At 43.5% G+C, this 16,663-nt stretch overlaps 1 long non-coding RNA gene across 2 annotated transcripts in view; it reads right to left on the bottom strand.

Moving 5' to 3' along the window:
- LOC146759564 (uncharacterized) overlaps window positions 1-16,663 on the bottom strand; it is a 108,313-nt gene that overhangs the window by 77,970 nt on the left and 13,680 nt on the right. The gene's annotated exons all lie outside the window — the stretch shown is intronic.

Below are 16,663 nucleotides of genomic sequence, written 5' to 3'. Positions count from 1 at the left end.
AGCAGCAGTGAAAGGGAAAATAAAGAATAAAAAGGAAAAGCAGCAGTGAAAGGGAAAAGCAGCAGTGAAAGGGAAAAGCAGCAGTGAATGGGAAAAGCAGCAGAGAAAGGGAAAAGCAAGACTAAAAAAGAAAAGCAGGACTAAAAGCGAAAAGCAGCAGTGAAAGGGAAGAGCAGCAGTGAAAGGGAAAAGCAGCAGTGAAAAAGAAAAGCAGCAGGGGAAGGGAAAAGCAGCAGTGAAAGGGAAAAGCAGCAGTGAAAGGAAAAAGCAAGACTAAAAGGGAAAAGCAGCAGTGAAAGGGAAAATAAAGAATAAAAAGGAAAAGCAGCAGTGAAAGGGAAAAGCAGCAGTGAAAGGGAAAAGCAGCAGTGAATGGGAAAAGCAGCAGAGAAAGGGAAAAGCAACACTAAAAGGGAAAAGCAGGACTAAAAGCGAAAAGAAGCAATGAAAGGGAAGAGCAGCAATGAAAGGGAAGAGCAGCAGTGAAAGGGAAAAGCAGCAGTGAAAGGGAAGAGCAGCAGTGAAAGGGAAAAGAAGCAGTGAAAGGGAAGAGCTGCAGTGAAAGGGAAGAGCTGCAGTGAAAGGGAAAAGCAGCGGTGGAAGGGAAAAGCAACAGTGAAAGGGAAAAGCAGCAGTGAAAGGGAAAAGCAGAGTGAACGGGAAAAGCATGACTAAAAGGGAAAAACAGCAGTGAAAGGGAAAATAAAGAATAAAAAGGAAAAGCAGCAGTGAAAGGGAAAAGCAGCAGTGAAAGGGAAAAGCAGCAGTGAATGGGAAAAGCAGCAGAGAAAGGGAAAAGCAACACTAAAGGGAAAAGCAGGACTAAAAGCGAAAAGAAGCAATGAAAGGGAAGAGCAGCAATGAAAGGGAAGAGCAGCAGTGAAAGGGAAAAGCAGCAGTGAAAGGGAAGAGCAGCAGTGAAAGGGAAAAGAAGAAGTAAAAGGGAAGAGCTGCAGTGAAAGGGAAGAGCTGCAGTGAAAGGGAAAAGCAGCGGTGGAAGGGAAAAGCAACAGTGAAAGGGAAAAGCAGCAGTGAAAGGGAAAAGCAGAGTGAACGGGAAAAGCATGACTAAAAGGGAAAAACAGCAGTGAAAGGGAAAAGCAGCAGTGAATGGGAAAATCAGCAGTGAAAGGGAAGAGCAGCAGTGAAAGGGAAGAGCTGCAGTGAAAGGGAAGAGCTGCAGTGAATGGGAAGAGCTGCAGTGAAAGGGAAGAGCAGCAGTGAATGGGAAAAGCAGCAGTGAAAGGGAAAAGCAGGACTAAAAGGTGAAAGCAAGACTAAAAGGGAAAAGCACGAGTGAAATAGAAAAGCAAGAATAAAAGGGAAAAGCAGCAGAGAAAGGGAAAAGCAGGACTAAAAGGGAAAAGCAGCAGTGAAAGGGAAAACCAGCAGAGAAAGGGAAAAGCAGCAGAGAAAGGGAAGTGCAGCAATGAAAGGGAAGAGCAGCAGTGAAAAGGAAGAGCAGCAGTGAAAGGGAAGAGCAGCAGTGAAAGGGAAAAGCAAGACTAAAAGGGAAAAGCAGCAGTGAAAGGGAAAAGCAGCAGTGAATGTGAAAATCAAGAATAAAAAGGAAAGTCAGCAGTGAAATGGAAAATCAGCAGTGAAAGGGAAAAGCAGCAGTGAAAGGGAAAAGCAGCAGAGAAAGGGAAAAGCAAGACTAAAAGGGAAAAGCAAGACTAAAAGGGAGAGCAACAGTGAAAGGGAAAAGCAGCAGTGAATGGGAAAACCAGCAGTGAATTGGAAAAGCAGCAGAGAAAGGGAAATGCAGCAGAGAAAGGGAAGTGCAGCAGTGAAAGGGAAGAGCAGCAGTGAAAGAGAAAAGCAGCAGTGAAAGGGAAAAGCAAGACTGAAAAGGAAAAGCAAGACTAAAAGGGAAAAGCAAGAGTGAAAAAGAAAAGCAAGACTAAAAGGGAAAATCAGCAGTGAAAGGAAAATAAAGAATAAAAAGGAAAAGCAGCAGTGAAAGGGAAAAGCAGCAGATAAAGGGAAAAGCAGCAGTGAATGGAAAAAGCAGCAGAGAAAGGGAAAAGCAAGACAAAAATGAAAAGCAGGACTAAAAGCGAAAAGCAGCAGTGAAAGGGAAGAGCAGCAGTGAAAGGGAAAAGCAGCAGTGAAAGGGAAAAGCAGCAGGGGAAGGGAAAAGCAGCAGTGCAAGGGAAAAGCAGCAGTGAAAAAAAAAAGAAAGACTAAAAGGGAAAAGCAGCAGTTAAAGGGAAAATAAAGAATAAAAAGGAAAAGCAGCAGTGTAAGGGAAAAGCAGCAGTGAAAGGGAAAATCAAGAATAAAAAGGAAAAGCAGCAGTGAAAGGGAAAAGCAGCAGTGAAAGGGAAAAGCAGCAGTAAAAGGGAAAAGCAAGACTAAAAGGGAAAAGCAGCAGTGAAAGGGAAAAGCAGCAGTGAAAGGGAAAACCAACAGTGAATGGGAAAAGCAGCAGTGAAAGGGAAAAGCAGAGTGAACGGGAAAAGCAAGACTAAAAGGGAAAAGCAGCAGTTAAAGGGAAGAGCTGCAGTGAAAGGGAAGAGCTGCAGTGAAAGGGAAGAGCAGCAGTGAATGGGAAAAGCAGCAGTGAAAGGGAAAAGCAGGACTAAAAGGGAAAAGCAAGACTAAAAGGGAAAAGCACGAGTGAAAGGGAAAAGCAAGAATAAAAGGGAAAAGCAAGACTAAAAGGGAAAAGCAGCAGTGAAAGGGAAAAGCAGCAGTGAAAGGGAAAAGCAGCAGTGAAAGGGAAAAGCAGCAGTGAAAGGGAAGTGCAGCAGTGAAAGGGAAGAGCAGCAGTGAAAGGGAAGTGCAGCAGTGAAAGGGAAGAGCAGCAGTGAAAGGAAAGAGCAAGACTAAAAGGGAAAAGCAGCAGTGAAAGGGAAAAGCAGCAGTGAAAGGGAAAATCAAGAATAAAAAGGAAAAGCAGCAGTGAAAGTGAAATTCAGCAGTGAAAGGGAAAAGCAGCAGTTAAAGGGAAAAGAAGCAGTGAAAGGGAAAAGCAAGACTAAAAGGGAAAAGCAAGACTAAAAGGGAAAAGCAACAGTGAAAGGGAAAAGCAGCAGTGAATGCGAAAAGCAGCTATGAATGGGAAAAGCAGCAGAGAAAGGGAAGTGCAGCATTGAAAGGTAAGAGCAGCAGTGAAAGAGAAAAGCAGCAGTGAAAGGGAAAAGCAAGACTGAAAAGGAAAAGCAAAACTAAAAGGGAAAAGCAAGAGTGAAAAAGAAAAGCAAGACTAAAAGGGAAAATCAGCAGTGAAAGGGAAAACAAAGAATAAAAAGGAAAAGCAGCAGTGAAAGGGAAAATCAGCAGTGAAAGGGAAAAGCAGCAGTGAATGGGAAAAGCAGCAGAGAAAGGGAAAAGCAAGACTAAAAAAGAAAAGCAGGACTAAAAGCGAAAAGCAGCAGTGAAAGGGAAGAGCAGCAGTGAAAGGGAAAAGCAGCAGTGAAAAGGAAAAGCAGCAGGGGAAGGGAAAAGCAGCAGTGAAAGGGAAAAGCAGCAGTGAAAGGAAAAAGCAAGACTAAAAGGGAAAAGCAGCAGTGAAAGGGAAAATAAAGAATAAAAAGGAAAAGCAGCAGTGAAAGGGAAAAGCAGCAGTGAAAGGGAAAAGCAGCAGTGAATGGGAAAAGCAGCAGAGAAAGGGAAAAGCAACACTAAAAGGGAAAAGCAGGACTAAAAGCGAAAAGAAGCAATGAAAGGGAAGAGCAGCAATGAAAGGGAAGAGCAGCAATGAAAGGGAAGAGCAGCAGTGAAAGGGAAAAGCAGCAGTGAAAGGGAAGAGCAGCAGTGAAAGGGAAAAGAAGCAGTGAAAGGGAAGAGCTGCAGTGAAAGGGAAGAGCTGCAGTGAAAGGGAAAAGCAGCGGTGGAAGGGAAAAGCAACAGTGAAAGGGAAAAGCAGCAGTGAAAGGGAAAAGCAGAGTGAACGGGAAAAGCATGACTAAAAGGGAAAAACAGCAGTGAAAGGGAAAATAAAGAATAAAAAGGAAAAGCAGCAGTGAAAGGGAAAAGCAGCAGTGAAAGGGAAAAGCAGCAGTGAATGGGAAAAGCAGCAGAGAAAGGGAAAAGCAACACTAAAAGGGAAAAGCAGGACTAAAAGCGAAAAGAAGCAATGAAATGGAAGAGCAGCAATGAAAGGGAAGAGCAGCAGTGAAAGGGAAAAGCAGCAGTGAAAGGGAAGAGCAGCAGTGAATGGGAAAAGAAGCAGTGAAAGGGAAGAGGTGCAGTGAAAGGGAAGAGCTGCAGTGAAAGGGAAAAGCAGCGGTGGAAGGGAAAAGCAACAGTGAAAGGGAAAAGCAGCAGTGAAAGGGAAAAGCAGAGTGAACGGGAAAAGCATGACTAAAAGGGAAAAACAGCAGTGAAAGGGAAAAGCAGCAGTGAATGGGAAAAGCAGCAGTGAAAGGGAAGAGCAGCAGTGAAAGGGAAGAGCTGCAGTGAAAGGGAAGAGCTGCAGTGAATGGGAAGAGCTGCAGTGAAAGGGAAGAGCAGCAGTGAATGGGAAAAGCAGCAGTGAAAGGGAAAAGCAGGACTAAAAGGTGAAAGCAAGACTAAAAGGGAAAAGCACGAGTGAAATAGAAAAGCAAGAATAAAAGGGAAAAGCAGCAGAGAAAGGGAAAAGCAGGACTAAAAGGGAAAAGCAGCAGTGAAAGGGAAAACCAGCAGAGAAAGGGAAAAGCAGCAGAGAAAGGGAAGTGCAGCAATGAAAGGGAAGAGCAGCAGTGAAAGGGAAGAGCAGCAGTGAAAGGGAAGAGCAGCAGTGAAAGGGAAAAGCAAGACTAAAAGGGAAAAGCAGCAGTGAAAGGGAAAAGCAGCAGTGAATGTGAAAATCAAGAATAAAAAGGAAAATCAGCAGTGAAATGGAAAATCAGCAGTGAAAGGGAAAAGCAGCAGTGAAAGGGAAAAGCAGCGGTGGAAGGGAAAAGCAACAGTGAAAGGGAAAAGCAGCAGTGAAAGGGAAAAGCAGAGTGAACGGGAAAAGCATGACTAAAAGGGAAAAACAGCAGTGAAAGGGAAAAGCAGCAGTGAATGGGAAAAGCAGCAGTGAAAGGGAAGAGCAGCAGTGAAAGGGAAGAGCTGCAGTGAAAGGGAAGAGCTGCAGTGAATGGGAAGAGCTGCAGTGAAAGGGAAGAGCAGCAGTGAATGGGAAAAGCAGCAGTGAAAGGGAAAAGCAGGACTAAAAGGTGAAAGCAAGACTAAAAGGGAAAAGCACGAGTGAAATAGAAAAGCAAGAATAAAAGGGAAAAGCAGCAGAGAAAGGGAAAAGCAGGACTAAAAGGGAAAAGCAGCAGTGAAAGGGAAAACCAGCAGAGAAAGGGAAAAGCAGCAGAGAAAGGGAAGTGCAGCAATGAAAGGGAAGAGCAGCAGTGAAAGGGAAGAGCAGCAGTGAAAGGGAAGAGCAGCAGTGAAAGGGAAAAGCAAGACTAAAAGGGAAAAGCAGCAGTGAAAGGGAAAAGCAGCAGAGAATGTGAAAATCAAGAATAAAAAGGAAAATCAGCAGTGAAATGGAAAATCAGCAGTGAAAGGGAAAAGCAGCAGTGAAAGGGAAAAGCAGCAGAGAAAGGGAAAAGCAAGACTAAAAGGGAAAAGCAAGACTAAAAGGGAGAGCAACAGTGAAAGGGAAAAGCAGCAGTGAATGGGAAAACCAGCAGTGAATTGGAAAAGCAGCAGAGAAAGGGAAATGCAGCAGAGAAAGGGAAGTGCAGCAGTGAAAGGGAAGAGCAGCAGTGAAAGAGAAAAGCAGCAGTGAAAGGGAAAAGCAAGACTGAAAAGGAAAAGCAAGACTAAAAGGGAAAAGCAAGAGTGAAAAAGAAAAGCAAGACTAAAAGGGAAAATCAGCAGTGAAAGGAAAATAAAGAATAAAAAGGAAAAGCAGCAGTGAAAGGGAAAAGCAGCAGATAAAGGGAAAAGCAGCAGTGAATGGAAAAAGCAGCAGAGAAAGGGAAAAGCAAGACAAAAATGAAAAGCAGGACTAAAAGCGAAAAGCAGCAGTGAAAGGGAAAAGCAACAGTAAAAGGGAAAAGCAAGACTAAAAGGGAAAAGCAGCAGTGAAAGGGAAAAGCAGCAGTGCAAGGGAAAAGCAGCAGTGAAAAAAAAAAGAAAGACTAAAAGGGAAAAGCAGCAGTTAAAGGGAAAATAAAGAATAAAAAGGAAAAGCAGCAGTGAAAGGGAAAAGCAGCAGTGTAAGGGAAAAGCAGCAGTGAATGGGAAAAGCAGCAGAGAAAGGGAAAAGCAAGACTAAAAGGGAAAAGCAGCAGTGAAAGGGAAAAGCAGCAGTGAAAGGGAAAAGCAGCAGTGAAAGGGAAAAGCAGCAGTGAAAGGTAAAAGCAGCAGTGAAAGGTAAAAGCAGAGTGAACGGGAAAAGCAAGACTAAAAGGGAAAAACAGCAGTGAAAGGGAAAAGCAGCAGTGAATGTGAAAATCAGCAGTGAAAGGGAAGAGCAGCAGTGAAAGGGAAGAGCTGCAGTAAAAGGGAAGAGCTGCAGTGAAAGGGAAGAGCTGCAGTGAAAGGGAAGAGCTGCAGTGAAAGGGAAGAGCTGCAGTGAAATGGAAGAGCATCAGTGAATGGGAAAAGCAGCAGTGAATGGGAAAAGCAGGACTAAAAGGGAAAAGAAAGACTAAAAGGGAAAAGCAGCAGTGAAAGGGAAAATAAAGAATAAAAAGGAAAAGCAGCAGTGAAAGGGAAAAGCAGCGGTGGAAGGGAAAAGCAACAGTGAAAGGGAAAAGCAGCAGTGAAAGGGAAAAGCAGAGTGAACGGGAAAAGCATGACTAAAAGGGAAAAACAGCAGTGAAAGGGAAAATAAAGAATAAAAAGGAAAAGCAGCAGTGAAAGGGAAAAGCAGCAGTGAAAGGGAAAAGCAGCAGTGAATGGGAAAAGCAGCAGAGAAAGGGAAAAGCAACACTAAAAGGGAAAAGCAGGACTAAAAGCGAAAAGAAGCAATGAAATGGAAGAGCAGCAATGAAAGGGAAGAGCAGCAGTGAAAGGGAAAAGCAGCAGTGAAAGGGAAGAGCAGCAGTGAATGGGAAAAGAAGCAGTGAAAGGGAAGAGGTGCAGTGAAAGGGAAGAGCTGCAGTGAAAGGGAAAAGCAGCGGTGGAAGGGAAAAGCAACAGTGAAAGGGAAAAGCAGCAGTGAAAGGGAAAAGCAGAGTGAACGGGAAAAGCATGACTAAAAGGGAAAAACAGCAGTGAAAGGGAAAAGCAGCAGTGAATGGGAAAAGCAGCAGTGAAAGGGAAGAGCAGCAGTGAAAGGGAAGAGCAGCAGTGAAAGGGAAGAGCTGCAGTGAATGGGAAGAGCTGCAGTGAAAGGGAAGAGCAGCAGTGAATGGGAAAAGCAGCAGTGAAAGGGAAAAGCAGGACTAAAAGGTGAAAGCAAGACTAAAAGGGAAAAGCACGAGTGAAATAGAAAAGCAAGAATAAAAGGGAAAAGCAGCAGAGAAAGGGAAAAGCAGGACTAAAAGGGAAAAGCAGCAGTGAAAGGGAAAACCAGCAGAGAAAGGGAAAAGCAGCAGAGAAAGGGAAGTGCAGCAATGAAAGGGAAGAGCAGCAGTGAAAGGGAAGAGCAGCAGTGAAAGGGAAGAGCAGCAGTGAAAGGGAAAAGCAAGACTAAAAGGGAAAAGCAGCAGTGAAAGGGAAAAGCAGCAGTGAATGTGAAAATCAAGAATAAAAAGGAAAATCAGCAGTGAAATGGAAAATCAGCAGTGAAAGGGAAAAGCAGCAGTGAAAGGGAAAAGCAGCAGAGAAAGGGAAAAGCAAGACTAAAAGGGAAAAGCAAGACTAAAAGGGAGAGCAACAGTGAAAGGGAAAAGCAGCAGTGAATGGGAAAACCAGCAGTGAATTGGAAAAGCAGCAGAGAAAGGGAAATGCAGCAGAGAAAGGGAAGTGCAGCAGTGAAAGGGAAGAGCAGCAGTGAAAGAGAAAAGCAGCAGTGAAAGGGAAAAGCAAGACTGAAAAGGAAAAGCAAGACTAAAAGGGAAAAGCAAGAGTGAAAAAGAAAAGCAAGACTAAAAGGGAAAATCAGCAGTGAAAGGAAAATAAAGAATAAAAAGGAAAAGCAGCAGTGAAAGGGAAAAGCAGCAGATAAAGGGAAAAGCAGCAGTGAATGGAAAAAGCAGCAGAGAAAGGGAAAAGCAAGACAAAAATGAAAAGCAGGACTAAAAGCGAAAAGCAGCAGTGAAAGGGAAGAGCAGCAGTGAAAGGGAAAAGCAGCAGTGAAAGGGAAAAGCAGCAGGGGAAGGGAAAAGCAGCAGTGCAAGGGAAAAGCAGCAATGAAAAAAAAAAGAAAGACTAAAAGGGAAAAGCAGCAGTTAAAGGGAAAATAAAGAATAAAAAGGAAAAGCAGCAGTGAAAGGGAAAAGCAGCAGTGTAAGGGAAAAGCAGCAGTGAATGGGAAAAGCAGCAGAGAAAGGGAAAAGCAAGACTAAAAGGGAAAAGCAGCAGTGAAAGGGAAAAGCAGCAGTGAAAGGGAAAAGCAGCAGTGAAAGGGAAAAGCAGCAGTGAAAGGTAAAAGCAGAGTGAACGGGAAAAGCAAGACTAAAAGGGAAAAACAGCAGTGAATGGGAAAAGCAGCAGTGAATGTGAAAATCAGCAGTGAAAGGGAAGAGCAGCAGTGAAAGGGAAGAGCTGCAGTAAAAGGGAAGAGCTGCAGTGAAAGGGAAGAGCTGCAGTGAAAGGGAAGAGCTGCAGTGAAAGGGAAGAGCTGCAGTGAAATGGGAGAGCATCAGTGAATGGGAAAAGCAGCAGTGAATGGGAAAAGCAGCAGAGAAAGGGAAAAGCAGCAGAGAAAGGGAAGTGCAGCAGTGAAAGGGAAGAGCAGCAGTGAAAGAGAAAAGCAGCAGTGAAAGGGAAAAGAAAGACTGAAAAGGAAAAGCAAGACTAAAAGGGAAAAGCAAGAGTGAAAAAGAAAAGCAAGATTAAAAGAGAAAATCAGCAGTGAAAGGGAAAATAAAGAATAAAAAGGAAAAGCAGCAGTGAAAGGGAAAAGCAGCAGTGAAAGGGAAAAGCAGCAGTGAATGGGAAAAGCAGCAGAGAAAGGGAAAAGCAAGACAAAAAGGGAAAAGCAGGACTAAAAGCGAAAAGCAGCAGTGAAAGGGAAGAGCAGCAGTGAAAGGGAAAAGCAGCAGTGAAAGGCAAAAGCAGCAGGGGAAGGGAAAAGCAGCAGTGAAAGGGAAAAGCAGCAGTGAAAGGAAAAAGCAAAACTAAAAGGGAAAAGCAGCAGTAAAAGTGAAAATAAAGAATAAAAAAAAAAAGCAGCAGTGAAAGGGAAGAGCTGCAGTGAAAGGGAAAAGCAGGACTAAAAGGTGAAAGCAAGACTAAAAGGGAAAAGCACGAGTAAAATAGAAAAGCAAGAATAAAAGGGAAAAGCAGCAGAGAAAGGGAAAAGCAGGACTAAAAGGGAAAAGCAGCAGTGAAAGGGAAAACCAGCAGAGAAAGGGAAAAGCAGCAGAGAAATGGAAGTGCAGCAATGAACGGGAAGAGCAGCAGTGAAAGGGAAGAGCAGCAGTGAAAGGGAAGAGCAGCAGTGAAAGGGAAAAGCAAGACTAAAAGGGAAAAGCAGCAGTGAAAGGGAAAAGCAGCAGTGAATGTGAAAATCAAGAATAAAAAGGAAAATCAGCAGTGAAATGGAAAATCAGCAGTGAAAGGGAAAAGCAGCAGTGAAAGGGAAAAGAAGCAGTGATAGGGAAAAGCAAGACTAAAAGGGAAAAGCAAGACTAAAAGGGAGAGCAACAGTGAAAGGGAAAAGCAGCAGTGAATGGGAAAACCAGCAGTGAATTGGAAAAGCAGCAGAGAAAGGGAAATGCAGCAGAGAAAGGGAAGTGCAGCAGTGAAAGGGAAGAGCAGCAGTGAAAGAGAAAAGCAGCAGTGAAAGGGAAAAGCAAGACTGAAAAGGAAAAGCAAGACTAAAAGGGAAAAGCAAGAGTGAAAAAGAAAAGCAAGACTAAAAGGGAAAATCAGCAGTGAAAGGAAAATAAAGAATAAAAAGGAAAAGCAGCAGTGAAAGGGAAAAGCAGCAGATAAAGGGAAAAGCAGCAGTGAATGGAAAAAGCAGCAGAGAAAGGGAAAAGCAAGACAAAAATGAAAAGCAGGACTAAAAGCGAAAAGCAGCAGTGAAAGGGAAGAGCAGCAGTGAAAGGGAAAAGCAGCAGTGAAAGGGAAAAGCAGCAGGGGAAGGGAAAAGCAGCAGTGCAAGGGAAAAGCAGCAGTGAAAGGAAAAAGAAAGACTAAAAGGGAAAAGCAGCAGTTAAAGGGAAAATAAAGAATAAAAAGGAAAAGCAGCAGTGAAAGGGAAAAGCAGCAGTGTAAGGGAAAAGCAGCAGTGAATGGGAAAAGCAGCAGAGAAAGGGAAAAGCAAGACTAAAAGGGAAAAGCAGCAGTGAAAGGGAAAAGCAGCAGTGAAAGGGAAAAGCAGCAGTGAAAGGGAAAAGCAGCAGTGAAAGGGAAAAGCAGAGTGAACGGGAAAAGCAAGACTAAAAGGGAAAAACAGCAGTGAAAGGGAAAAGCAGCAGTGAAAGGGAAAATCAGCAGTGAAAGGGAAGAGCAGCAGTGAAAGGGAAGAGCTGCAGTGAAAGGGAAGAGCTGCAGTGAAAGGGAAGAGCTGCAGTGAAATTTAAGAGCATCAGTGAATGGGAAAAGAAGCAGTGAATGGGAAAAGCAGCAGAGAAAGGGAAAAGCAGCAGAGAAAGGGAAGTGCAGCAGTGAAAGGGAAGAGCAGCAGTGAAAGGGAAAAGCAGCAGTGAAAGGAAAAAGCAAGACTAAAAGGGAAAAGCAGCAGTAAAAGTGAAAATAAAGAATAAAAAGGAAAAGCAGCAGAGAAAGGGAAGTGCAGCAGTGAAAGGGAAGAGCAGCAGTGAAAGAGAAAAGCAGCAGTGAAAGGGAAAAGCAAGACTGAAAAAGGAAAAGCCAGACTAAAAGGGAAAAGCAAGAGTGAAAAAGAAAAGCAAGACTAAAAGGGAAAATCAGCAGTGAAAGGGAAAATAAAGAATAAAAACGAAAAGCAGCAGTGAAAGGGAAAAGCAGCAGTGAAAGGGAAAAGCAGCAGTGAATGGGAAAAGCAACAGAGAAAGGGAAAAGCAAGACAAAAAGGGAAAAGCAGGACTAAAAGCGAAAAGCAGCAGTGAAAGGGAAGAGCAGCGGTGAAAGGGAAAAGCAGCAGTGAAAGGGAAAAGCAGCAGGGGAAGGGAAAAGCAGCAGTGAAAGGGAAAAGCAGCAGTGAAAGGAAAAAGCAAGACTAAAAGTGAAAAGCAGCAGTGAAAGGTAAAATAAAGAATAAAAAGGAAAAGCAGCCGTGAAAGGGAAAAGCAGCAGTGAAAGGGAAACGCAGCAGTGAATGGGAAAAGCAGCAGAGAAAGGGAAAAGCAAGACTAAAAGGGAAAAGCAGGACTAAAAGGGAAAAGCAGCAGTGAAAGGGAAAAGCAGCAGGGGAAGGGAAAAGCAGCAGTGAAAGGGAAGAGCAGCAGGGGAAGGGAAAAGCAGCAGTGAAAGGGAAAAGCAGGACTAAAAGGTGAAAGCAAGACTAAAAGGGAAAAGCACGAGTAAAATAGAAAAGCAAGAATAAAAGGGAAAAGCAGCAGAGAAAGGGAAAAGCAGGACTAAAAGGGAAAAGCAGCAGTGAAAGGGAAAACCAGCAGAAAAAGGGAAAAGCAGCAGAGAAAGGGAAGTGCAGCAATGAAAGGGAAGAGCAGCAGTGAAAGGGAAGAGCAGCAGTGAAAGGGAAGAGCAGCAGTGAAAGGGAAAAGCAAGACTAAAAGGGAAAAGCAGCAGTGAAAGGGAAAAGCAGCAGTGAATGTGAAAATCAAGAATAAAAAGGAAAATCAGCAGTGAAATGGAAAATCAGCAGTGAAAGGGAAAAGCAGCAGTGAAAGGGAAAAGCAGCAGAGAAAGGGAAAAGCAAGACAAAAAGGGAAAAGCAGGACTAAAAGCGAAAAGCAGCAGTGAAAGGGAAGAGCAGCAGTGAAAGGGAAAAGCAGCAGTGAAAGGCAAAAGCAGCAGGGGAAGGGAAAAGCAGCAGTGAAAGGGAAAAGCAGCAGTGAAAGGAAAAAGCAAAACTAAAAGGGAAAAGCAGCAGTAAAAGTGAAAATAAAGAATAAAAAAAAAAAGCAGCAGTGAAAGGGAAGAGCTGCAGTGAAAGGGAAGAGCTGCAATGAAAGGGAAGAGCAGCAGTGAATGGGAAAAGCAGCAGTGAAAGGGAAAAGCAGGACTAAAAGGTGAAAGCAAGACTAAAAGGGAAAAGCACGAGTAAAATAGAAAAGCAAGAATAAAAGGGAAAAGCAGCAGAGAAAGGGAAAAGCAGGACTAAAAGGGAAAAGCAGCAGTGAAAGGGAAAACCAGCAGAGAAAGGGAAAAGCAGCAGAGAAATGGAAGTGCAGCAATGAACGGGAAGAGCAGCAGTGAAAGGGAAGAGCAGCAGTGAAAGGGAAGAGCAGCAGTGAAAGGGAAAAGCAAGACTAAAAGGGAAAAGCAGCAGTGAAAGGGAAAAGCAGCAGTGAAAGGGAAAAGCAGCAGTGAAAGGGAAAAGAAGCAGTGATAGGGAAAAGCAAGACTAAAAGGGAAAAGCAAGACTAAAAGGGAGAGCAACAGTGAAAGGGAAAAGCAGCAGTGAATGGGAAAACCAGCAGTGAATTGGAAAAGCAGCAGAGAAAGGGAAATGCAGCAGAGAAAGGGAAGTGCAGCAGTGAAAGGGAAGAGCAGCAGTGAAAGAGAAAAGCAGCAGTGAAAGGGAAAAGCAAGACTGAAAAGGAAAAGCAAGACTAAAAGGGAAAAGCAAGAGTGAAAAAGAAAAGCAAGACTAAAAGGGAAAATCAGCAGTGAAAGGAAAATAAAGAATAAAAAGGAAAAGCAGCAGTGAAAGGGAAAAGCAGCAGATAAAGGGAAAAGCAGCAGTGAATGGAAAAAGCAGCAGAGAAAGGGAAAAGCAAGACAAAAATGAAAAGCAGGACTAAAAGCGAAAAGCAGCAGTGAAAGGGAAGAGCAGCAGTGAAAGGGAAAAGCAGCAGTGAAAGGGAAAAGCAGCAGGGGAAGGGAAAAGCAGCAGTGCAAGGGAAAAGCAGCAGTGAAAGGAAAAAGAAAGACTAAAAGGGAAAAGCAGCAGTTAAAGGGAAAATAAAGAATAAAAAGGAAAATCAGCAGTGAAAGGGAAAAGCAGCAGTGTAAGGGAAAAGCAGCAGTGAATGGGAAAAGCAGCAGAGAAAGGGAAAAGCAAGACTAAAAGGGAAAAGCAGCAGTGAAAGGGAAAAGCAGCAGTGAAAGGGAAAAGCAGCAGTGAAAGGGAAAAGCAGCAGTGAAAGGGAAAAGCAGAGTGAACGGGAAAAGCAAGACTAAAAGGGAAAAACAGCAGTGAAAGGGAAAAGCAGCAGTGAAAGGGAAAATCAGCAGTGAAAGGGAAGAGCAGCAGTGAAAGGGAAGAGCTGCAGTGAAAGGGAAGAGCTGCAGTGAAAGGGAAGAGCTGCAGTGAAATTTAAGAGCATCAGTGAATGGGAAAAGAAGCAGTGAATGGGAAAAGCAGCAGAGAAAGGGAAAAGCAGCAGAGAAAGGGAAGTGCAGCAGTGAAAGGGAAGAGCAGCAGTGAAAGGGAAAAGCAGCAGTGAAAGGAAAAAGCAAGACTAAAAGGGAAAAGCAGCAGTAAAAGTGAAAATAAAGAATAAAAAGGAAAAGCAGCAGAGAAAGGGAAGTGCAGCAGTGAAAGGGAAGAGCAGCAGTGAAAGAGAAAAGCAGCAGTGAAAGGGAAAAGCAAGACTGAAAAAGGAAAAGCCAGACTAAAAGGGAAAAGCAAGAGTGAAAAAGAAAAGCAAGACTAAAAGGGAAAATCAGCAGTGAAAGGGAAAATAAAGAATAAAAACGAAAAGCAGCAGTGAAAGGGAAAAGCAGCAGTGAAAGGGAAAAGCAGCAGTGAATGGGAAAAGCAACAGAGAAAGGGAAAAGCAAGACAAAAAGGGAAAAGCAGGACTAAAAGCGAAAAGCAGCAGTGAAAGGGAAGAGCAGCGGTGAAAGGGAAAAGCAGCAGTGAAAGGGAAAAGCAGCAGGGGAAGGGAAAAGCAGCAGTGAAAGGGAAAAGCAGCAGTGAAAGGAAAAAGCAAGACTAAAAGTGAAAAGCAGCAGTGAAAGGTAAAATAAAGAATAAAAAGGAAAAGCAGCCGTGAAAGGGAAAAGCAGCAGTGAAAGGGAAACGCAGCAGTGAATGGGAAAAGCAGCAGAGAAAGGGAAAAGCAAGACTAAAAGGGAAAAGCAGGACTAAAAGGGAAAAGCAGCAGTGAAAGGGAAAAGCAGCAGGGGAAGGGAAAAGCAGCAGTGAAAGGGAAGAGCAGCAGGGGAAGGGAAAAGCAGCAGTGAAAGGGAAAAGCAGGACTAAAAGGTGAAAGCAAGACTAAAAGGGAAAAGCACGAGTAAAATAGAAAAGCAAGAATAAAAGGGAAAAGCAGCAGAGAAAGGGAAAAGCAGGACTAAAAGGGAAAAGCAGCAGTGAAAGGGAAAACCAGCAGAGAAAGGGAAAAGCAGCAGAGAAAGGGAAGTGCAGCAGTGAAAGGGAAGAGCAGCAGTGAAAGGGAAGAGCAGCAGTGAAAGGGAAGAGCAGCAGTGAAAGGGAAAAGCAAGACTAAAAGGGAAAAGCAGCAGTGAAAGGGAAAAGCAGCAGTGAATGTGAAAATCAAGAATAAAAAGGAAAATCAGCAGTGAAATGGAAAATCAGCAGTGAAAGGGAAAAGCAGCAGTGAAAGGGAAAAGAAGCAGTGATAGGGAAAAGCAAGACTAAAAGGGAAAAGCAAGACTAAAAGGGAAAAGCAAGACTAAAAGGGAGAGCAACAGTGAAAGGGAAAAGCAGCAGTGAATGGGAAAACCAGCAGTGAATTGGAAAAGCAGCAGAGAAAGGGAAATGCAGCAGAGAAAGGGAAGTGCAGCAGTGAAAGGGAAGAGCAGCAGTGAAAGAGAAAAGCAGCAGTGAAAGGGAAAAGCAAGACTGAAAAGGAAAAGCAAGACTAAAAGGGAAAAGCAAGAGTGAAAAAGAAAAGCAAGACTAAAAGGGAAAATCAGCAGTGAAAGGAAAATAAAGAATAAAAAGGAAAAGCAGCAGTGAAAGGGAAAAGCAGCAGATAAAGGGAAAAGCAGCAGTGAATGGAAAAAGCAGCAGAGAAAGGGAAAAGCAAGACAAAAATGAAAAGCAGGACTAAAAGTGAAAAGCAGCAGTGAAAGGGAAGAGCAGCAGTGAAAGGGAAAAGCAGCAGTGAAAGGGAAAAGCAGCAGGGGAAGGGAAAAGCAGCAGTGCAAGGGAAAAGCAGCAGTGAAAGGAAAAAGAAAGACTAAAAGGGAAAAGCAGCAGTTAAAGGGAAAATAAAGAATAAAAAGGAAAAGCAGCAGTGAAAGGGAAAAGCAGCAGTGTAAGGGAAAAGCAGCAGTGAATGGGAAAAGCAGCAGAGAAAGGGAAAAGCAAGACTAAAAGGGAAAAGCAGCAGTGAAAGGGAAAAGCAGCAGTGAAAGGGAAAAGCAGCAGTGAAAGGGAAAAGCAGAGTGAACGGGAAAATCAAGACTAAAAGGGAAAAACAGCAGTGAAAGGGAAAAGCAGCAGTGAATGTGAAAATCAGCAGTGAAAGGGAAGAGCAGCAGTGAAAGGGAAGAGCTGCAGTGAAAGGGAAGAGCAGCAGTGAAAGGGAAGAGCTGCAGTGAAATTTAAGAGCATCAGTGAATGGGAAAAGAAGCAGTGAATGGGAAAAGCAGCAGAGAAAGGGAAAAGCAGCAGAGAAAGGGAAGTGCAGTAGTGAAAGGGAAGAGCAGCAGTGAAAGGGAAAAGCAGCAGTGAAAGGAAAAAGCAAGACTAAAAGAGAAAAGCAGCAGTAAAAGTGAAAATAAAGAATAAAAAGGAAAAGCAGCAGAGAAAGGGAAGTGCAGCAGTGAAAGGGAAGAGCAGCAGTGAAAGAGAAAAGCAGCAGTGAAAGGGAAAAGCAAGACTGAAAAAGGAAAAGCCAGACTAAAAGGGAAAAGCAAGAGTGAAAAAGAAAAGCAAGACTAAAAGGGAAAATCAGCAGTGAAAGGGAAAATAAAGAATAAAAAGGAAAAGCAGCAGTGAAAGGGAAAAGCAGCAGTGAAAGGGAAAAGCAGCAGTGAATGGGAAAAGCAACAGAGAAAGGGAAAAGCAAGACAAAAAGGGAAATGCAGGACTAAAAGCGAAAAGCAGCAGTGAAAGGGAAGAGCAGCGGTGAAAGGGAAAAGCAGCAGTGAAAGGGAAAAGCAGCAGGGGAAGGGAAAAGCAGCAGTGAAAGGGAAAAGCAGCAGTGAAAGGAAAAATCAGGACTAAAAGTGAAAAGCAGCAGTGAAAGGTAAAATAAAGAATAAAAAGGAAAAGCAGCCGTGAAAGGGAAAAGCAGCAGTGAAAGGGAAAAGCAGCAGTGAATGGGAAAAGCAACAGTAAAAGGGAAAAGCAGCAGTGAAAGGAAAAAGCAAGACTAAAAGGGAAAAGCAGCAGTGAAAGGGAAAATAAAGAATAAAAAGGAAAAGCAGCCGTGAAAGGGAAAAGCAGCAGTGAAAGGGAAACGCAGCAGTGAATGGGAAAAGCAGCAGAGAAAGGGAAAAGCAAGACTAAAAGGGAAAAGCAAGACTAAAAGGGAAAAGCAGCAGTGAAAGGGAAGAGCAGCAGTGAAAGGGAAAAGCAGCAGGGGAAGGGAAAAGCAGCAGTGAAAGGGAAGAGCAGCAGTGAAAGGGAAAAGCAGCAATG

Source organism: Coturnix japonica, chromosome 10 (assembly GCF_054131305.1).
Source record: "Coturnix japonica strain WE chromosome 10, WE-NBRP24, whole genome shotgun sequence".
In the NCBI taxonomy this organism is placed as follows: Eukaryota; Metazoa; Chordata; class Aves; order Galliformes; family Phasianidae; genus Coturnix; species Coturnix japonica.
The sequence above is the reverse complement of the archived record's forward strand: the minus strand, read 5'-3'. Positions and strand labels throughout refer to the sequence as shown.